At 35.2% G+C, this 23,632-nt stretch overlaps 1 pseudogene across 1 annotated transcript in view; it reads right to left on the bottom strand.

Moving 5' to 3' along the window:
• The window catches only part of LOC143256610 (protein O-mannosyl-transferase Tmtc3-like), a 91,466-nt pseudogene that overhangs the window by 27,119 nt on the left and 40,715 nt on the right, over positions 1-23,632 (bottom strand). Inside the window, exons 2-5 of the transcript XR_013031423.1 lie at positions 23,001-23,198; positions 4,418-4,554; positions 2,117-2,198; positions 1,776-1,875 (exon numbers count right to left, since the gene is read on the bottom strand). The product of XR_013031423.1 is annotated as a protein O-mannosyl-transferase Tmtc3-like (transcript). The remainder of the gene's footprint in view (positions 1-1,775; positions 1,876-2,116; positions 2,199-4,417; positions 4,555-23,000; positions 23,199-23,632) is intronic.

Consider the following 23,632-nt stretch of genomic DNA (forward strand, 5'->3'; position numbering starts at 1 on the left):
CACAATAAATCTTATTTATTAAAGTGAGAGCACAGATAACAAAAGTTTGGGAAACTGGATTTGAGCACTGATTTACTTATCACATAATAACAGAGTTTCGTGCTGCACAAGACTGGGAAAGAATACATACTTTTCTAAAGACTGCTTAGAAACAAGTAGGACAAATGTAGCAATGGAAGGAGAGCCCATACTCATCAGTAAATATATCTCTTTTAGATAAATTGATTCACTTCAAATTTGAAAATATTATTGGTTGTAATAAGCAATGTATTATCCAATTCATTACCTGTATTAACTGGGTAAGTTTGGCTTTTTTATTAATTTGATTGTATAAACAATGAAATAATAAAAGCTTATTTTATTTATCTTTTGGAGTTCTGAGATTAAATACACTTTATATGAATATTTTGATGAGGTCTCAAACTATCTTTGAAACTTTCTTCTAACGTTAATCATGTTCATTCTGATGGTGATTTTCATGCATTATTGCACAATGCCAAAGTTCTTATCACAAAAAGTTCATAAGAAGAATGCTAGGTTAACCAGAGATTTTATTTTCTGAGAATATTTCCACAAGTCCTCCACTGTACATGGAAATCAACTTCCAAGATCATACTCAAGCATACAAAAGGTCCAAAAATATGTTGGAGTTACATTCAAAATATTATACTGATATTTCATCGAATATCTTTGTTCTAATTCTAGTGTATTACCTTTTTTATAGAAACAATTACTGATTTTAAGGTATGACTGATAGCCTGTGAACATCTGATTCATGAATTTTCATCAACTTCAAACCCCAGATTATTAACTTGTTAACAACAGTACATATGGCTAGCTTTAGTGCAATAGATTTTGAGATTGGAAGATTACAATCGTAATGGCATCTACTCTGCAAATGAATATATTGCTCCAGATCAGGCTGTTGCTGTCCTAAATGCTTTGCTCTACTTATTTTTATGGAAAACACTGAAGGATCTTTTCTTCCAAATATTGTGTCCTTTGGTTGTACATCATTTAACAATCTTATTGTATTCATATTTCTTTGCATTATTTTATAAAACAAACACACATAAAGTACAATTAACCATATATGGCTACAAAAACACACAGAGATTATAAAACATTCATTTTCATTATAAATAAATATGGACATAGCTTCCAAACCATTACAATTGAAACATCTGAAAGCAGACTACATTTGAAGTCCATGATAAATGTCTCAAATCGTAGTTGTTTACACAGTTTGAGTTCCTTGCAGAAGCAGTAACTATGATAAAGGCTTAATTACAACTTTGGCCATGTACATACAGACAATTCTCAAATTGAAGAACAGAGGAGAAACACTGTTCCCTTGTTAACTGAAAAAAATCAACCATTCTCTTGTTAACAGAAGGAAAAAGTGCTCTCTTTGATACATACAGTTATTGAACAGAAAAAAGATGAAGACAATCATTTAGATGCATTAGAGTTATTATCACAGTTCAGAATAACATACTTTATCAACTGATTTTCAGAATTATTACTCACAGTAGCTTTATTTTACATAATCTAATGAAAAAGGCAGTACAATGCTACCATACAAGCCTACGTTATTGTTTTTATCTCACCTATCTTCTTCACTGTCAAATACTTGATTGTCAAAATATGTATCTGCGAGTAGATTTCAAGACGTTCCGCTGTTAGCCAATGTTGAATATGTCTTCACTTAGGAGAATTTGACATAGAAAACCTCAATTTGTCCAACATTTCCGAATTCATTACAATTTACATACCTGTTTGATAAGTTTTCCCTACAGCCTTGGCATATGATGAAAAAGCAAGAAGGAAAAATACCGAAGATAAGATCTCTGCCCTCCCTACTACTCCCGTTACCTGTAACCACAAAACAAATCTGGTTGAACTTTACATTTTGGGGGCAGAATCAAAAACAGTAATTTTCTTCTGTATCTGACTACCACGTGAGTACCCGTATATTTTACTACCATCATCAGCTAAAGACATCAATGTAAAATAAATATTCTAAGTTAGCGTCAATTCAACGTGTTTCAATAATCTGTAATCTAATTCGATAATACTCAGTATTTCAACATAAATGTGTAAAACTTAAACTTACCGCCTCAGTGTGGATAGGATGGATTGCAAAAAGGATAGCAGCAACAAAACTAGCACCCTCTGCTAAGAAAAGTCGCGTTACTCTAAAAAGGAACAGGTAAATAAACATGCTTAATATACAGTTTTTATGCTAACATTTAATACGAAAACTTCCAATAGGAAGTGTGCTTTTAAAGATATGAAACTATAATAATATTAAGGAGGACAATAATCGCCAGAGAATACATCTATCCGCCACGCAAAATCCCAATATGGGGAATTTTGACTATAGAAAAATCGCGAAGAACATGTAAGAAAAAGTAAAACAGTCTCTACACGTGCAAGAATGAATCTTTCTGCCAAAATCAAAGTAAATTTGATGACGTACATTTGAATAGTTCACAAAAACCCCGGATTGTGTTTTCCTTATTGAAAGATTTAGCAAAAGACAAAAATTCCAAAATTATTCATATTTATGTTTCGGACATGCAGACTATCTTTGTACTAAAAACCACATAAATTGGTCGAAAAGTAATTGAACAAAACCCTAAAAATTATGACCAAAAAGAAGCATGTCCCTCATTTTGTGTGTAGATGGATGAGACCTGTAACACAAAAGTATTTTCGTAACAGATCCCATGTTAATTGACCAAAATACAGCGGAGTACTTGTAAAAACATATATATTTATATGTTTTAAAAAGCATCTTGGCCCCTATAATAACAAAATATTGGCAAGTATACTATTTCTCTTTGTCAATGTGAGGGACCTGCAAAAAAATATCCTTGCACCAAAACCCATATAAATTGGTCAAAATACGACCGAGTAATTGAACAAAATAACCAAAACTCTAAATAAGCAAATTCAACTTTTGTAAATCACGTATCTCAAGACGGCTGAAATGGACATCAAAACTTTTATTAAAATAAAGAAAAGAACAACGTTTCGGCCTTCTAAGATCGTCTTCAAGTTAATAAAGAGAGAATTTGTAACTGACCGTTGTCGCATTCACTTCTTAGGGACAGAATTGTAAACATATAAGAGATTGTAGGTAGCGTTGCAGTTAGATGTTAGGTTATTAATGAGTATAGGTATAAAGGGGATACTTTACATTGGTTTAATTTTGATTTTAGTTGTTGTATAAGCAGGACTTCTTTTATTTTACGTTTGTTTATATTTGTTTCCCATCTCAATGTTTTCTATGCCTATGTTGTGTTTATTTAAATTGCAGTGTTCAAAAACGTGTGAAGTTGTTATTTTATGTTAGTTGAATCTGGTTTCCATTGTTCTGCTTGTTTTTCCAGTGTAAAAGTCGTGGCAGTTGTTGCATTGTAGTTTATAAATAATGTTGGTGTTGCGTTTGTCAGTGACAAGCTATACCAATTAATAACTTAACATCTAACTGCAACGCCACCTACAATCTCCTACACGTTTACACTATTCTCCTTAAGACTTGTGTTTGGCAACGGTCAGTTGCAAACTCTCTTTGTTAACCCGAAAATGACCTAAGAAAGTCGAAACGTTGTTCTCTACTTTATGTTAATAAAAGTTTTAGCGCCAACACCAGCCATCTTGAGACACATTTTTACTTCACGTAGGTTTCTCATGTTCAGCGTATGGAAATATAGTACCACTTTTCATCTTGATTGTTGTAAATATGACTGCGCAGGACCTCAAAATATATATTTCTGGGTTGTTTGGCTTTAGATTCAATAAAATCCTTAAAATGGTCTAAACCAAAAAATAAATAAATAAAGGGGCATCTTGGGGTATTGGACCAAGGTATAACCCTAACAAACTTCAAGTCAATCCACCAAAAACTGAGAGAACAATGGTTGGCTAAAGTATTTGGAAGAAAAAGGAAAGAAAGAAAAAGAAATAACAACAAAACAGTATGTCTCTCTGCGGAGACATGATAATATTTAATAAAACTTATAAACAGCAAAGTTCTTGCACATACCAATCATTCGCTTTTTACAAATATAAAACAGATGTTTTCAATATTTTCTTTCAGAACACAGAGTACATTTTTATTATTTTAAAAAATCTCCAGAATGTGAACTATCAGTTGCAGAAGTACTCCATAACATATTAGTTTCCATATCTCAAACCAACATCATTCAAGAAATAACGTTAGGCTTAACGTTATGTTTTATGACAAATTAAAGTAATCAATTATTATCATACTTCACCAATAAAAGGCGTTCACTCCATAACAACATTACCCAAAGAGTTTTAAAAATAAGCACTGTTATGTTTGCTTAATATAATTATTAAAATTATCAGTAAACCAAGAATGGGAATTATTCGTTTTGTAACTTACCTAAGGAAGAGAAGACAGGCAATTACATGAAGAGTAACATTGATCAAGTGGTAACTGAAAGGTTCAAGCTCACTTAGCAAATAATTGAATCGGAATGTCAGAACACACAGGGGTCTGTAGGACTTGTGACTGTGCTCCTGTGCATAATTAAAAAATATTTCATTTAAAATTTTTTTTTTAATTCCGCACAAAGCTACTCGAGGGCTATCTGCGTTAGCAGCCCCTAATTTAGCAGTGTAAGACTAGAGGGAAGGCAGCCAGTCATCACCACCCATTACTAACTCTTGGACTACTCTTTTACCAAAGAATAGTGGGATTGACCGCCACATTATAACGCCCCCACGGCTGAAAGGGTGAGCATGTTTAGCGCGAAGGGGATGCGAACCCGCCACCCTCAGATTACGAGTCGCACGCCTTAACACGCTTGGCCAGGCCGGGCCCTTTAAAAGGGAAATATATTCATTATCATTATCAATTTCTATGTTTATCTATCACTTTAATGAATATTATTATGTTGTAAGATAACATTTTAACTCTGATCATAACATTTTACTCACGCAAACACATTATACACACACACATACACCAACACAAAAGAGATTATATAATAATTCACTGTATAAAATGCTGTAATGGTTTTCACAAAAAAACGTTTACCATTTTTCTTCCTGTCAGATATAGTTCTGAAAAATAAACAAATAATATTTTAAATAATAAATCATATATTATTTGAGCAGTAATTGCAGTAAGTTGTTGGGTAATGTACCATTGGTGACATAGTTTCTTCGGTAATATTGGTTTACGTTGTTGTTACGTAAGTATTTTGTTTTCTTTTATGTTATAAAAGTACGGTCGTGTTTTGCTATTTGTTACAATAATATGACATGAAGTTACTTGTCGTTTAGGTCCACTTAATGTTAAATTTAAGAATTATTAGTGGTATTGTATCCGATTCGATGACAAGGAATCCACTTTCAGAAAATTAAATTTGGAGACAGCTTGAATGGATAATGAAAAAACTATTACCTGATAATGACAAAAGCTCGTTGAAACTTTAAATATTTGTTACTTGTAGTCAAGTTTTTTCATTACCAATTCCGGTCATTTGCAAACTTTAATTAATAGTCTATAAACGTCCTGTTTTGTTAGTTTAATGTTGTTTATCTTTAATAATCTCTTCCGACTAATTGAGTTTTTAATTATTTTAACAAATTGAGTTTCTAATTATCTTAATACTATATTTGAGTTTCTAATCGGGTCTGTAATCCTAAGAACTGATAATGGAATTTGAATCCAGGTGAAAGTAGACGTATTTTCCACAAGTAATGTTGGCTGTTTAAGGTGCCATCGGTTTGTATATGTGTGTGTATGTTTTCTTATAGCAAAGCCACATCGGGCTATATGTTGTGTCCACAGAGAGCAATCGAACACATTAATAACTGATAATGGGATTTGAATCCAGGTGAGAGTAGACGTATTTTCTACAAGTAATGTTGGCTGTTTATGGTGCCATCGGTTTGTATATGTGTGTGTATGTTTTCTTATAGCAAAGCCACATCGGGCTATATGTTGTGTCCACAGAGGGCAATCGAACACATTAATAACTGATAATGGGATTTGAATCCAGGTGAGAGTAGACGTATTTTCTACAAGTAATGTTGGCTGTTTATTGTGCCATCGGTTTGTATATGTGTGTGTATGTTTTCTTATAGCAAAGCCACATCGGGCTATATGTTGTATCCACAGAGGGAAATCGAACACATAAGTTTAGATTTGTAAATTCGTAGATTTACCGCTATATTAGTAGGAGACAGGTGACTTTGGATTTATATTTATGTTTTCAGATGTATTTACTGATAATTTCAATGCTTAGTTGGCTAGATCGTTTTGTTTCCTTTTTTTCCTTTTTCCTTTTTGCTCAGACGGAACTGAAATCTTCTAGTTTTTTATTCTACTGTATTTGTAAGCGTACCTTCTATTTCTCACATCGTTGCACTGGAATTGGTCAATTTCTTCTTTGTAACAAACCATATTATTACTCATATCATAAGATTTTTAATTAATGTTATTTCAAAATGCACTACATTTTTGAAGAACACAAACAACCCATAAATAAAAAGTCTTCAGTACTCTTTATGTAAGAGTAACAACTTACACAACTGAAGTTTAGAACAGCGAAATGACCTCCTTAAGCCTATGTACAGTAATGTGTTGACAAAGTAAAGGTCCGGTATTCCCAGGTGGGTTAAGGCGTTCGAATCGTAATCTGAGGGTGACGGGTTCGAATCCCCATCACACCAAACATGCTCGCCCCTTCAGCCGTGGAGGCTTTATAATGTTACAGTCAATCACACTATTCGTTGGTAAAAGAGTAGCCCAAGAGTTGGCGGTGGGTGGTGATGACTAGCTGCCTTCCCCCTAGTCTTACACTGCTAACTTAGGGACGGCAAGCGCAGATAGCCTTCGTGTAGCTTTGCGCGAAATTAAAACAAATAAACACAAAGTGAATTCTATGGCTGCCATAGAGACCCTTTGGACTTCAAAAAGCCATTGCAATGAAAATCAGTCGTTCTTTTGAGCCGTTAAAAATATAAAGAACAAATACCTGAAATTTATGAAGGTACACAAGCATTATTTTCACAAACTTCCAACACATTAAAATCAATAGCTGTTTTTGTGAGGAAAATGTTTGATAAAAGTAGAATCACATCTTTTCTCCAGTTTCTTGGTAAATCTTATAAATTTTAATTTGATTATTTAGAATTAAGCTAAAAGCTACACAATGAGCTATTTGTGCTGTGCCCACCACGAGTATCAAAAACCGATTTATTGCGGTGTAAATCTGCAGACATACCGCTGTGCCACTAGGGGGCTGCCTGGTATAACTCCAACACTCTTTTATGTCTTTGGTCTTCTTGCGTTTAGTCTTAAAAGCAGAAGTCAACACACAATGGGGGGCTTTAGGGAAGGTAATCGAGATGTGTGGCCCAAGACTGATCTTATGGCCCTTCTCTAAGGTTATTACATTGAAACTAGTGATGTCAGGAAATAGTGAGTAATGGTGGTTATCAGATTAACATCGGTGACGCTAAAGGGAGTACTTCTAAAATTAGACTGGTTTGATTTGAAATTGTTCGCAAAGCTACATGAGGGCTATCTGCGCTAGCCGTCCCTAATTTAGCAGTGTAAGACTAGAGGGAAGGCAGCTACTCATCACCACCCACCGCCAACTCTTGGGCTACTCTTTTACCAACTAATAGTGGGATTGACCGTCACATTATAACGCTCCAACGGCTGAATGGCGAGCATGTTTGGTGTGACCAGGATTCGAACGCGCGACCTTAGGATTACGAGTCGAACGCCTTAACACACTTAGCCATGCCGAGCCAGAGGAAAAAAAAAAACAAAAAACTTAAATATACTGAAATATTGTCGATAGAGGCTTGAAACCAGATAGTTTATTTTAGAAAATAAACCACTACAGATATGAAACTAAGGAAATGCATGCTTCAAATGTGACACCACTCTTAAGTTATCAGTGTTGCTAATAATAAGAATTTACAGTTTATTTAATGAATACCGGGTGCTATTTGCAAGGGCAAAACGAATAGAACGTATTGAAAATCGTGAAATTGAAAACCTTCATTGCCTGGCGTTAATAACATAACAGTACAACCAAATCGTACGTGTTTATTTTAATTAGGCACTTTGTCACGTGGCAAAAACCACTGTTTATGAACAATACATGTTTTATACGCTGTAAAAAGTAGGACCATTCGTTTCACGTTTGAAAGTGGAAACAGTTTGTTTTTTTCGAAGAATTACGCGTTGGAACAATCCAGTATCGAAACTAAACATAATTCAGATGAGTTCAATCAATATATAGATATTATTTACGATTCATCATTTTTATTACATTAGTTCACGAGACACAAAAAAAAGCACAAATTCCCGTTTTCAACTCCCTTAGCGATTACTCTGACTTACTAAATCCTTCCGTCTTGGTCGCACGTTTATTAACAACTGTATTTCTTTTGGTCATTTTGTCTGGAACAAAGCAAGAAGTCACGCTGGCACTTCATTTCGATCACTTGCGAAACTCGAGACCTGAAATCCCGTTTCATGACAAGTGGTTCTGACAGAGAGAGGTACCATACTATCATTTGTGCGTGCAAGTCACATAGTAAATCTTGTATGTCTTAATCCAACTTTCTCATTTTCTCATAAATGCCACTTAATTTTTTCTTCAAGGTTCGCGAAGAGAACAATGTGAAACATCGAACGTCCAATCAATCAGGAGTTTGTTTTTTTTTCTGGGTTTATTTTTGCATTTTATTTTCTAAAGACATCGGTTTGCAACTCGTTAGACAAAACATGTTAAAAACCTAAATATTACATTATTGAAATACGCGTCCTTTGCAGCATCTTTAGTCATTATGGACATGTCTCTCTGTCGGTGTTTGGGTAAGAAAAGTTCATACCCCGGAGGGTCAGGTTCTCTATGACCTCTTCCTCCTCCCCGTACTTATGTTCTTGCTGGATTGGTATTTGTAATTGTAGAACTGAATATTATTTTGATCCTTTTCAGGGCAATGTCCATGTATTGTGGCTCATATAGAATGACTATTTTATTCTATCAGCAGAATGTCAAGTTTGTTGGTGGCATTTTTATTATTGTTTAATATATACATATATATGTGTGTGTGTGTGTGTGTATTTTTATTATTATTATTTTTTAATATATTTTTATTTATTTTTATATTTAAAATATAAGTTAACTGGGGAGAGATATTTAGGACTAGCTTCATCATGTATGAGGTACCTATCTAGTTCGCACAGTAATTCGTTTTTATCCAATTCTTATTAAAGTACATAATTGTACTATGTAGGAGTCTATCTGGTACGGTTGGTATGTTCGAATATTTGTGTATGAATTGAGATGATGTAGTTCTTGGAACTCTGTATGCAGTTGTGAGGAGTGTGTTTTGGATTGTTTGTAGTTTGGTTTTAATTATTTTATTGCTTACAGTTATCCATGCTGGAGCTGCATAATCTATTACAGGTCTAATATATGTTTTATATAATTTTAGTAAGTTATCTGTAGATGCTCCACTATTTTTACCAGTTAGACTGCTAGCATAGTTAGTTCTTCGCCAGACTTTATTTTTAATTTCGTTAACATGATTAATCCAAGTTAGTTTTGAATCATAGGTCAGACCTAAAAATTTTGCCGATGGGGCAGTTTGAAGTAGTGTACCATTCATATATAGTTCTGGCTGTTGTTTTTTGTGTTTTGTGGATTTCGTAAAGACGACGAGTTGTGTTTTTGCTGTGTTTATTTTTATTCTATATTTTTGACAGTATTCACTTATTCTATTTAGTTGCGGTTGCATGTTAGTGGCTGCTATCGTGGGTGTTGCGGCACTTTTCCAGACTGCCACATCATCTGCGAACTGTGAAGAGAATCCATGATTTGGATCCTTCAGTGGCATATTGTTTACATACATGATGTATAGGGCTAACCACCCCTCCCTGAGGGACACCAGCTTGTGGAGTAAAGTATTCAGAAAAAGTTCCTTCAACATTTACTCTACATTTTCTGTTTTACAAAAAGTTAGATAACCAGCGAATAATTCCTCGCGGTAGTTCCATTTCATTCATTCGGAACCTTAGACCATCGTGCCAAACAGTGTCGAATGATTTCTCGATATCAAAGAAGCAAGCGACAGTACATTCTTTTTTATTGAAGCTATCTATTATGGTTTCGGTTAATCTGATTAGGTGGCCTGTCGTTTGTCTAAATTTCCTGAATCCATTTTGTTCTTTTGGTAATTTTGATGTTATCTCAAAGAATGTGGAGAGTCTATTACTGATTATTCTTTCGAGAATTTAGCCCACACAGCTGGTCAGGCTGATTGGTCGGTAGCCATTACATGTACACAACTTTTTTTTTTTTTAATTCGCTGGCTATCTGCGCTAGCCATCCATAATTTAGCAATGTAAGACTAGAAGGAAGGCAGCTAGTCATCACCACCCACCGCCAATTCTTGGGCTACTCTTTTACCAACTAATAGTGGGATTGACCGTCACATTATAACGCCCCCACGGCTGGGAGGGCAAGCATGTTTGGCGCGACTCGGACGCGAACCCGCGACCCTCAGATTACGAAGCGCACGCCTTAACGCACTAGGCTATGCCAGGCCTAGGAACAAGGAAAACGGACCGTTTTTCTTACGATATTGAGGAATACTGTTGTGCACATATTTACCAAGTTTAACTAAAGTATCATTATTTTTAACGAAGTGTAAAGCAAAAATATTGTAAAAAATCTGTCTGTATATTAACAGATAGGAATTTTTTAAAATTTTCATTACCTTGGCCCTCCAAAAACTAATCACGTTCGGTTACAGTCCAAATGTATACCAACTTTCATCCAATTACATATGCACCCCGCTGGTACAGTCTACGCATTTACAACGTTAAAATCAGGGGTTCGATTCCCTCTCGGTGGACTCAACAGATAGCCCAATGTGGCTTTGCTATAAGAAAAAACACACAAACACTGATACATTTAGCTGTTTTCGAGAAACTTTGCAGGCAAACACACACCGGCTGAAAAAATAAGCCCTGTTTACCTTCGATAATAAATAAACATTTCAATGAAATACCACAAGCAATAGTTATTGCAGATGACTTGAGAAAGGTAAAAAGTAGACAGATAAATGCCTTTTTTCTTATTTGTAGAATTTTGTCTATTGTGAATTTCAAATAATTGTCCAATCTAAATTTGATTATTGTGAGAATTAGCAATAAATTATAAATGTTGGTATCGGAGTGTTAATAACTATGTCAATTACATCTGTTCTAAAATGCTTCATGACCTTTTTGAGTATAGGTCCAATTGTATGCACCTGTAAATGACACACAAAGCCCCTTCTCATATCTATCTTCTTGAAACAATACAAATATGGGGCTACTTTCATTACGTTCATAATAGCCTAACAACCTTGTTTGTTTGTTTTTTGAATTTCACGCAAAGCTACACGAGGGCTATCTTTGCTAGCTGTCTCTAATTTTGTAGTGTAAACTAGAGGGAAGGCAGCTAGTCATCACCATTTACCGCTAACTCTTGGGCTACTCTTTTACCAACGAATAGTGGAATTGACCGTAACATTATAACGCCCCCACGGCTAAAAGGGCAAGCATGTTTGATGCGACGGGCATTCGAACCCGCAATCCTCGGATTACGAGTCGAACGCCTTAACCCACCTGGTCATGCCGGGCCAACCTAACAAAGAAACATAACTTTGAACAAGAAACACGCAGTATTAAGTTGGTATATGATTTTAATGTTAAATTCGACCAATACCAGTTGATGTGAACATGAAGAAGGAAAGGTGCTAGTGAGTTTCTTGGACTTGATGACCCTTGGATGGTAATGTGACTCTTGGAAGTAGAAGCGGATTGAATACATATTCCACGTGTCTTTGTCCTGATCCTCATAAATTAACCTAATGGATTTCATTCAGATGTGTGGTTTAAAACTGAAATAACCTTTTATTCTTTCGTGTTTAGTTCTTCTTCAGCCACACAAAAAGTACCATTGTTGAACGTGAAGTTAGAAACTGATAAGACTGGTCTATTTTATTAAACCTATTGGAACTTGCTTTTTCTGCAGAAAGCTTGTTAAGAGCTAAAATAGCAAAAAAGGAAGAAAGGAAATAAATAATGTTAAAATGATGGGACAACGAGGCAGTATTCATAAATTTAATGTTCAAATGCATGGGGCTAGAGGCTTTTTTGGGTTAACACAAATTGAGGACACTGACCTAAGTGGCTGGGATTAGAAATGATAGGTTTAGCAAACCTTGTTTGACAGATAGATTTCAATGAAGTCTCTTGGACCCTTCGTAAAGATACTCTGCTCTAGAGATGTATAATGTTGCTTTATTTTAAATAATGTGTATATTAAAAGCAGATGTTATTCGAACAATTCTGGTATCCATGGTATTCTTCAAATACGGATCACTCAGATACTTGCACTACTTGTAAAACTTTGGTAAATAAATAAATAATAACCTGTCATACAAATGTTCAGAAAATATTAAAATTATCTGTATCTACTAATATTTAATATATTATGTTATCATTTAGAAAAACTGGTGTCCAAAATGTTAATTACCTATAAAGTTTCGGATGAAACTGAAAATGTTTGTTTAAACTTAAGGTACTTGTTGATTTATTAATTTGTTTTGTGAATGAAATAATCCTCTTTTTTATTGACCATATAACTCTGAATGAAGATGAGGTCGAGTTTTATATACATCATAAAGTTTAATGATTTGTACCCTCAACTAGATGTAACAGTAAAAAAGACTATCACTATAGTCTATAGTAAAAAAAATCACTACATAAGGTATTTTTCATACTTGTATCATGAAAATTATAATCCTTGTTGGAATTCTACAGTTTTTCACTTTCGTCGTTAATTTATTTAAGAAAATGTTCTTTAAATTGGCAGAATAAGGAAATAATGGAAACATAATATATAAAAGCCAGCTATACATCAACCACTATTACAGATTTACAGATAGAAAACACATGGAAGATTTGAGCAGGCTTTGTTCAAATTAACAACTGCAAAATGTGTACAAAACTGGAAGATAATCTTAAAGGTCTACATTAAAAGAATAACTTACATTAAAAATAACTTTAAATCATATACCTGATCCTTGTTTAAACCATAAGAAATTATGAATTAAATATATGTATGTCTGAGAGCTGCGAGAAATGGTAAGATAAGTAATATAGTGGATATTAATATTAATAATAGAGATACAAGCAAAAAATATACTGTAAAAAGACGTAAATCACTGCTATAATGGATGCAGAAAGACGTTACAATAAAAACTATAACTGGGAAGTCAAAATATGAAATTTAAAAGAAATATTCAAAGTATTTCATTTTGTTATATTAAAGTATTATTAAAGCATGTTTGGAGAATTAAGGCTAACGCATATTGTATCTGATAAAGCGAACACTTTGTTCTTTTTACACATAGAAAACTTATGAGGAATCACTGGAATGTGTAAGGAAAGAAGACATCTGTTGAATATATGTTAGAAACGAAAGATGCGCAATAAAGAGCATATAATTAGAATTGAGTATACGTTGGTAGAGATTTTAATAAGTTAAATCAAACGAAAAAAAGCTGAATGCTGTTATGAATAATTAAGTTTATATGTACCATCACATTGGTATTGTTTTAACACTCATTATTGTTTTAATTATTTAAGTGTTTTCCTAAACTGTTTTAAATTCAAATTTCAGAAATCTGCATTGACGATTTGATGTCCGTTATTTAAAAATTTGCAATTCCCTGCAATGAGAGCTTTCGAGATTCTGAGTAAATATATAGAAGGTAGAAAATATATTCGTTATTATCAGTTGGCCCGGCATGGCCATGTGGTTAAGGCACTCGACTCGTAATCTGAGGGTTTCGGGCTTGAATTCCCGTCACACGAAACATGCTCGCCCGTTAAACAGTGGTGGCATTATAATGTGACGGTTAATTTCACTATTCGTTGGTAAAAGTGTAGCCGAAGATTTGACGGCGGGTGGTGATGACTAACCGCTTTTCCTCTAATCTTACACCACTAAATTAGGGATGATTAGCACAGATGGCTCTCGTGTAGCTTTGCGTAACATTAAAAAACAAAAAATAAACATAATCAGTTTTGGAGAAATGTGTGGGGACCTGTTACTGTAAAAAAACAACAAAAAACCGTGATGTTGACTCGTTGCTTAGAAAACACTTTAAACATTTATTCTTTGTTTAGTTTGATTTGTATTTATTATTGTGCAGCAAAATGTACTGGAGGTTTAAATTTATGTTATTATAATTAACTGGAAATTGTTTGTGGGTAAATCTTGCAGTTCAGAAATATATAGTCAGAATATTCTTAATTTATGTTCTGAGATGTTTCAATGAGAGTTTTAATAGTTTGTGCAGACTATGCAGATTATTGTTCGATCACATCGCGAGATACTGTGTCTATTGTAATATTGCTCGTGAAATAATACCATGTGTTTTATAGCGTCACATTAAACAGCATTGTTTGTATTTTCACTTCACTTTCATCTTTATTTTCACGCGGACCTGTGTGACACAGGAACTTTTGTTTCTTTGTGAATTTCGCACAAAGCTACTCGAGGGCTATCTGTGCTAGCCGTCCCTAATTTAGTAGTGTAAGACTAGAGGGAAGGCAGCTAGTCATCACCACCCACCGCCAACTCTTGAATTACTCTTTTACCAACGAATAGTGCGATTAACCGTAACATTATACACCCCCACGGCTGGGAGGGCGAGCATGTTTGGCGCGACCGGGATTCGAACTCGCGACCCTCAGATTACGAGTCGCACGCCTTAACACGCTTGGCCATGCCGGGCCCACAGGAAGTTACCTGAACATTGGAAAATGGATAGTTGAATTAGGGTGTATAGGGAATAGTGGAAAACCATTGTCGTCAGCCCCTAGAACTGGGTAAGGCAGCATGATTGATTTGTTGTTTATCTTTAAGCGAGACATAAGCACGAGAATAGAGAAAAATGCAAATGTAGATGGACATATAATTGAGACAAACATATTTACAACTTAAGAGCATTGATTTGTCTGTTTGCAGTTAAGTAGAAAGCTGCACAATGGGCTATCTCTGCTCTGCCCACTACGAATATCGAAAACCGATTACTAGTGAGATAAGTTTGTATATATACTGACTTATATAAATAAAGTATATATTTATATAAGTAATATATAAATAATACTACTAGACTTTATTGCATACAGACATACGTACCCGTCCCCAGAGACGGGAATTTTAAGTTAATCTATCAATTAACCTTTTAAAAGTCCATGAAATAATTTAAATTGATAGATTAACTTAAAATTCCCGTCTCTGGGGACGGGTACGTATGTCTGTATGCAATAAAGTCTAGTAGTATTATTATGTTATTGTTGAACGACTCTTAGCATAACTGAAATACATAAGAATTACTTTTAACATACAGCAAATCTACATTTTTGTTCTTTTAGTTACGTCACGTTTGGAACTGTAAATAACAGTGTGTTTGGTTCATTATAATTCAGTGTGGAATATCCTGCTTCCGAAATTACATTTGACACCAACGTTGTTCATGTCTGTTCTCTCGTCACTTCAAAAGTGAATGTTGAACTTTGACTGCGTGCACAGCTTTTCAAACTGGAGACAGACGAACTCTGGAACAAACACCAGGGTTCGTTATGTACATGAGGTTGATGTCATTGTTTCAAAAGTAAAATTCCGCAGCTTCATAGTCTTTCACTGTTTTGTTTTATGGGATTGTTTGTAGGCTATGTATGCTCTGTCTACCACGAGTATTGAAACCCGGTTTCTAGCAGTGTAAATCCGCAGACATATCGCTGCGCCACTAGGGGGGTTCTAAATTTGACCTTAATAGCTCATCGAAAATTTGTTTCCCCGTTATTTTCATTAGGTACACATTACAAAATATCTCATACTAGTTTTTTCCAGTTGTGTATTCTTTATTGTGAACTTTCACGACAGACTAATTTTAAGAACTGCTCGTGTTTTACGTATTATTCATTAATTCTATAACTGATAACTACGCTGTGTCGAAAGCCCTTTTCTTAAATTTCAAATATTTTATCTCAGATTTCAGATTTTGTATTTATTCCAGATTTACTAATTCGGTTTTTTTTCTATCTTAGTACTACATTTCAATTTGTATAGTTTCAAATCAAATTCTAACGTATTTTCCTTTTAACGCATACTTCTGAGGTCCATAGTTATAAGATACAGTATGTTACATCAGCGTAAGAGCATATTGTGTAATTTCATTAATACCAGCGCAAGGTTTTGAATACGTTTAAGAACAATGGTGTCTTCTTCAGGTTCATTTTATTCATCGTAATGCAAATAAATTTCACAGATCTCCAATGTTCGATATGATATAAATTGGATAAACTGACATTTGCCTACAGATTTTAGGAAATAGCAAAAAGCCCAATAGCAACAGAGACAGACGCATGCTCAGTTAGAGATTAGCTCTCTGTACAAGGTTAACGTAATCGTACACAATTGAAACTAAAAACTGACTTTATTTTAAAACTGAATAATGTTTTCGCGGCGTAAAACGATTTCTCAGTTTTCGAATAAAATTCGAAAATAGCAGGAGAGCGAGTTGTTTTTAATTGCATTGTTTGTTTGTTTTTTTAGTTTCGCGCAAAGTTGCACGAGGGCTATCTGCACTAGCCGTCCCTAATTTTGCGGTGTAAGACTAGAGGTAGGGAAGGCAGCTAGTCATCACCACCCACCGCCAACCATTGGGCTACTCTTTCACCAACGAATAGTGGGATTGACCGTCACATTATAACATCCCCATGGCTGAAAAGGCGACCATGTTTCGTGTGACGGGGATTCAAACCCGCGACTCTCGGATTACAAGTCGAGTGCCTTAACCCACCTGCCCATACTGAGCCAGTTTAATTCCCTTTGACAATAGCAGGGCCTGTCATGGTCAAGCGTGTTAAGGCGTTCGATTCGTAATCCGAGGGTCGCGGGTTCGAATCCCGCTCGCCCTTTCAGCCGTGGGGGCGTTATAATGTGACGGTCAATCCCACTATTCGTTGGTAAAAGAGTAGCCCAAGGGTTGGCGGTGGGTGGTGATGACTAGCTGCCTTCCCTCTGGTCTTAAACTGCTAAATTAGGGACGGCTAGCGCAGATGGCCCTCGAGTAACTTTGCGCGAAATTCTAAACAAACCAACCCAATCTTGGACTGGCCGCAAACTGTTTATAAGCTCACTTCTTATCGAAGAAGCTCTTTAATGTCTGTGTAGAAATAATGGCGTCCGAAGTGAGTCACTGAAGATGAACGGTTTGTAATATTCGAAATCTACAAACGTTCCTGGTACAATTCTGTAGTTTTCCTATTAGTAGGTTTTAATTACAATTATTACTTCCGAGGCCTATAGCACAGTGACTGTGGCAGATTAATCATAATAATAATTGTATCTCTCACGTCAGCTTTATATACCAATCACGCGTGATACTCGAAATTTCAAAAGTTTTCGGTAAGACGTTAGCATTTCCGTATAACAAATATTGTTGATTCTTACTCTCAAGAATCTTCTCCAAATTTAAAGGTAGATTCAGCAGTAAGTAGCTGACAGAGAATTTCCAGGAACTTTCTAGAATGTTGTACAACTTGCAAGAACTTTCAAAAATGTTGTATAACTTACGAGAATTTTCAAGAACCTTTTAGAACTTTCTAGAAATTTCCGTTGTAATATATATACCGGGGCTCACCGCTCACCACTTCAGTTTCGTTCCAGCTAAGTAAACATATAGACCTATCTATTTTTATCAGAGATGGCATCAAGAAGCTGCAAGCATTCTCCAGACACATTCTGCTATGTATGTGGCCAATTTATCAAAACAATAGCGACAAAGTACTCTGCGACAGCATCTGTTAAACCGTGTGAAGCCTACAAGGCATATTTCGGCATGCCTGTTGGGATCAAGATAAACCCTGGGCACCTTATTTTACCTGCGAGCACTGCAAAAAAACTATAGAAGGTAAGACGGACAATTTTTGGTTTCTTGAATAGCAAGATTTTATATTATACAAATTTTAGACCTTTTAAAATTTAAATATCTTTTACCAAAAGTATAGAAAAATATCACATATAAAATATATGAACCTCTTACACATCAGTTGTGGATGAAATAAATTTATTCTTCATAATAACAATTTTATTTTGCTTTTTTTGCAGGATGGTACAGAAGGGAAAAGAGAGCCATGAAGTTCGCTATTCCAAGAATTTGGCGTCAATCCACTGAGCAATCAAGCAATTGCTACTTCTGCATAGTGGGCCCTTCCAAACATCGGGTTGGCAAGAATATATCTGCTATCATGTATCCGGACCTTCCATCATCCATCGCCCCAGTGCCACAATGCCCTGAGCTCCCTGTACCCACTATGCCAGAGAGAAAGCAGCTATCTTCAGAAGACAGCAGCAAATCAGAAGAGGAAATAGAGTTGAAGATCCAGATTACAATTTCAGAGATGCAGCTGGTGAGAGAAACCCATGCTATCCCAACCAAAAAATTTGGCGTCAGAGATCTTGGTCTATCAAAGTCTTGACCAGAGATCTTGGTCTATCAAAGTCGAATGACGAGCTTTTGACATCTCGGCTCAAAGAGTGGGATTTGTTATGTGAAAGTGTGCAAGTCACAAGTCAGAGAAAACGTCACCGATATTTTTCAAGCTTCTTTACTCCTCAAGATGGGCTCTGCTTCTGTCACAATGTATCCAGTCTGTGCGAGGCCTGTAACCTGAACGAATGGCGCCTCTTCATTAATAGCTCATCCAGAAGCCTTAAAGCTGTGCTGCCCCATAACGGAATAAGTATCCGTCTCTTTCTCTGACTCATTCGGTGCACCTAAAAGAGCAAGGCAAGCGTTTCCACCAAGATATACTGGACTTTGAACGCCGCTACCAAGGAGCGTATAACGAAAACATGATGGGAGACTGTATATGGGGGGCTGATACATGAAAGTGATTTATATTAAAGTCGCAAATCCCGAAAAAACTGTTCACTTCTAAACATTTTTGTTCATTTTTGTATATCTTTAGGATAAAAAATGTAAATCTTGATTCATATGTTGTTTTATTTAGACCTTATGTAAATGAAAATGTGCAAATTTGCCCGTTTTTTACAATGAAATAGTTTAATTTCTAAATTTCATTATTCAGGCCACAAAAGCAAAGTTTGAAGGGAATAATGGCCATTTTCTGTGCTTTTACAACATAATCAATTAAGAAATAACACATACTATCCAGGAACAAAATTTGTGTTACATAATGCAATTGAACCTCGGATTTTTAGCGTTGTAAGTCCGTAAACGTACCGTTTTCCCACCGAGAGGCAATAACAGATGCAACTTTATCACTCTTACAACGAACTCACGCTTGTATGGATCCAGGCTAAGCCAAGCAGAACTTTCAGTGTAACGACAAGAAGCCTCCGCCCCAATGGCACAGCGGTATGTTTGTAGACTTACAATGCTAGATTTCGAGTTTCGATACCCGTGGTGGGCAGAACACAGATAGTTCGTTGTGCAGCTTTGTGATTAATTACAAACAAACGCGCATGTAATGACAAGAAAGTTGTGTAATGAGATACGAAACGCCATAAGAGTAAAATGGGTAACAAACCCCCGGTCACGACCACCTGAAAGCATTAGTTATAGCTATCTGTTATCAGTTACAATAACAGCTACTGTCACCCGAAATATTTATATAGCTTCAGGTATGGTGAGGAATTTATTGTATTTTTCAGTAAGTACAAATACCTTTATGCTAATAACATTTTCGCTGAACACGTGTTTAATTTGTCAAGTAATAAAGAACTACAAAGGAATTTAATTAATTTGTAGAAGCTTAGATTTTTTTAAATCAAGTTGCTATGGGCTAAATAAACAAAAATTCAAAATAATGTGTATCAAACTTTTAGTTGGAAAATAGCGTTAAGAGTATCTGGTCAAACATTTATAAAATGCTGATGAAATGGTGTGGTTAAAGACTTTAATAAATTTAATTATCAAGATAAAAGTTTGTTTTCTTATGCAAATGTAAATTACTTGTCTAGAAAAGTACAAGCGAACAGAGAGAGTAATCTTGGAATCATTTAAAATGTACATAAGTTTCGTATATAAAAAAATCTCCCTGCTAGGACAGCGGTAAGTCTACGGATTTACAAGGCTAAAAGCAGGGGTTCGATTCCCCTCGGTGGGCTCAGCAGATAGCCCATGTGGCCTTGCGATAAGAAAACACTCACACTCGTATAAAAAACATCTACAAAGTAGTTAAATGTTATGTTAAAGATGCTTTTATAAACATATTAACAGATAGTGGTATGAGATGAACGTTTGTTTGTTTGTTCTGATTCTTTTTTGAAAACGTTGTGACTTTCAACTGAGATCTCAACAAAAACTTGCAATATAATTTAAGAGTAAATTAAGTGATGTTAAAAACGAAATTAATTGTAATTGTGGTTTAAGAGCTAAAAACTGGTAACATATTTAATGATTAGAAAATTTTAAAATATTTAAAAACAGTATTTTTCAAAAATAATAATCACTAAAAATAGAAAAAAGTGTAAAATGTGGTAAAACAACATTATTTATGTTACAGTAGTGATATATATATATATATAAATTTAGACGGTTACTGACAGACGGTTTATTACCTTCGCAATGTGGGGTCCTACTTTTTCAGTCATCTCCAACTCCTAGGTTGTTTTATATCCCACATTATAGCTTGTACCCTGGGATCCTTTCAAGTAGTGCACTGTTTTTCTGATATGTTTTAATTTAATTTGGTTTCAGATTGTTTTTAGGTGATAACAAACTAATATATATATATATATATATATATACACTGCTGGCCAAAATCGTAAGGCCAATTAACTTAAAGAAAAAATATGCATTTTGCGTTGTTAGACTCGACCACTTATTTGAGTACAGTTTCAAAAGAAGAAAATAAGAAAATGGAAAATAAAATAATTTTTTTTAGCATTTAAAAGGAAAATGTGAACACTATGAAATTAGCTTAAATACTAGCTGGTCAAAAGTTTAAGACCATACTAAAACGAATTGTTAATCGGTAAACACGTAACGAAATTTAGTCATTTGTGTTCAAGCATAAGCATTGTCAACATCTCCCACTGACATCTCCTGTGTTACATTGGGTAAAAACATGGCAAAAACTAAAAAGTTGACAGAGTTTGAACGTGGCAGAATTGTTGAGCTGAAAAAGCAAGGTCTCTCTCAACGTGCCATCGCTGGTGAGATTGGGCGTAGTAAAACTGCTGTTGCAAACTTACCCTGAGGAACACGGAACGATAATTTCAAGTGGTCGGCCTAAGAAAAGTTCGCCGGCATTGAGCAGGAGTATTCGACGGGTTGTCCAGCAAGACACCAGCCGATCGTCGAACCAGATTAAGGCCCTTACGGACGCAGAATGCAGCTCAAGAACAACAAAACAGCATCTACAAAAGGCCTTAAAAACCGTAAACATCTTCAAAGGCTACGTCTCCTTCCACACCACGAAACAGCGAGGTTAAACTTTGCTGAGAAGCACCAAATATGGGACGTAGAAAAGTGGACGAAGATTTTGTTCTCTGATGAGAAAAAAATTAACCTGGATGGTCCAGATGGCTTCCAACGTTATTGGCACGATAAGGATATCCCACCGGAGACATTTTCTACACGATAAAGTGGAGGAGGTTCCATCATAATCTGGGGTGCTTTCTCCTTCCATGGAACATTGGAGCTTCAGGTAATACAGGAGCGTCAAACAGCAGCTGGTTATATTGGCATATTGGAGAGAGCATTCTTATTGACTGAAGGCCCTCGCTTGTGTGGAAATGTTTGGATCTTTCAGCAGAACAACGCTGCAATCTACAATGCTTGCAGGACAAAGGACTTTTTCATGGCGAATAGCGTGATTTTTTTGAACCATCCAACGTGTTCGCCCGAACTGAACCGCACTGAAAATGTTTGGGGGCGGATGGCAAGGGAAGTCTACAGAAATAGACGTCAATTCCAAACAGTGCACGATCTTCGTGAAGCCATCTTTACCATTTGGAATAACATTCCAGCCAGCCTTCTGCAAATTCTTTTTTCGACCATGCCAAAGCGAATATTTGAAGTTATTCGCAATGACGGCCGTGCAACTCACTACTGAGACCTCTTGTTGGGCATTTCCTACCCTGTTTAGGATTTCTTTTTGGTATGGTCTTAAACTTTTGACCAGCTAGTATTTAGGCTAATTTCATAGTGTTCACATTTTTTCCTATTAAATGCCAAAAAGTTTTTTTTTTTTATTTTCCCTTTTCTTATTTTCATCTTTCGAAGCTTTACTCAAATAAGTAGTTGAGTCTAACAACGCAAAATGCATATTTTGTCTTTATGTTCATCGGCCTTGAGATTTTGGCCAGCAGAGTATATATACTGTTATACTATATTATTGAAACTTTATCTACGGGCCAAAACTAACTGATCGACGAATGATAGTTCAGATCCGGGCCACTGTGGACTTCAATATTTCATTTTATTCGTATTTAAGATCTGTAATATTATTCTACCACAAAGACTTTCAAATAAAGGTTAAATCGGACGGAAATGTGTCTCCGTTTAACGTGTTGTTCCTTTACAAAAATCTATCTTACTCCAATACTGTCTCATACCATATCTACTTTGTAGTTTTACCAAAGTTTGTATCCGATGTGTTCAACGTTATTTGTCTTTTCGACCATTTTCGACCAATATTATGAGCTTTTCTACTGCCGCCATTTTGTATTTGTCATGGATACTCAGCAATGTAAAGTTGGTATCTGATTTTGAGTAAACTACAACAAAGAAAAATTTGGAGAGTATTACAATAAAAATAAAAAGTACAAGAATATTAGTGGTACACGATAATATTAATAAAAAAAACACACAAAATGCGTACGTACCTTATGAATAGGCGTTCCCCAAAAGTCATTCCAGAAAAGATTGACAAAAGGTGTGTGAGGCCTCAAGTCTTGGTTGTCTTTTATAGCTGAAACATCATCAAATACGAAACCACAATATATAGAGTTGAGGTAGCAGAGAGAGGCTACAACTGCAACTCCAATATAACACACACTCCTCACTCGATTCACTGTCCTCCCCTGTGAACAACAAAATCAGTGTTGATAACTCATTAAGCCGTACAATGATCCTTCTTTATCAATAAGGTAATTATTGATTTTATACATGCAAGTGCTAAGATAATATTCTCTGAACTTTCAGTATCTGAATAAAATACTAATAAATAAAGAGTTCCATATATTAAAATAACCCACAAGTTTATATAGAATTTTAATGCCTACAATATAAAGAAAAGGCAAAATATAATTAACTTCAATTTTTTTTACAATAAGTACAATATAAACTATCTTCTATTTTATAAACTAAAATTTACATCCACTCTTTCTTAAAATTCCGGTAACCACAATTTTCCAGACTAAATTGTGGCCAATGGACCAATCAAAAGCTTCATATTTACCTAATTTCTGGGTGATAATTATTTAGCGTAGTATTGAAAATTTTTCATGCTATAATT

The sequence above is a fragment of the Tachypleus tridentatus genome, chromosome 7, assembly GCF_004210375.1.
Source record: "Tachypleus tridentatus isolate NWPU-2018 chromosome 7, ASM421037v1, whole genome shotgun sequence".
Classification (NCBI taxonomy): Eukaryota; Metazoa; Arthropoda; class Merostomata; order Xiphosura; family Limulidae; genus Tachypleus; species Tachypleus tridentatus.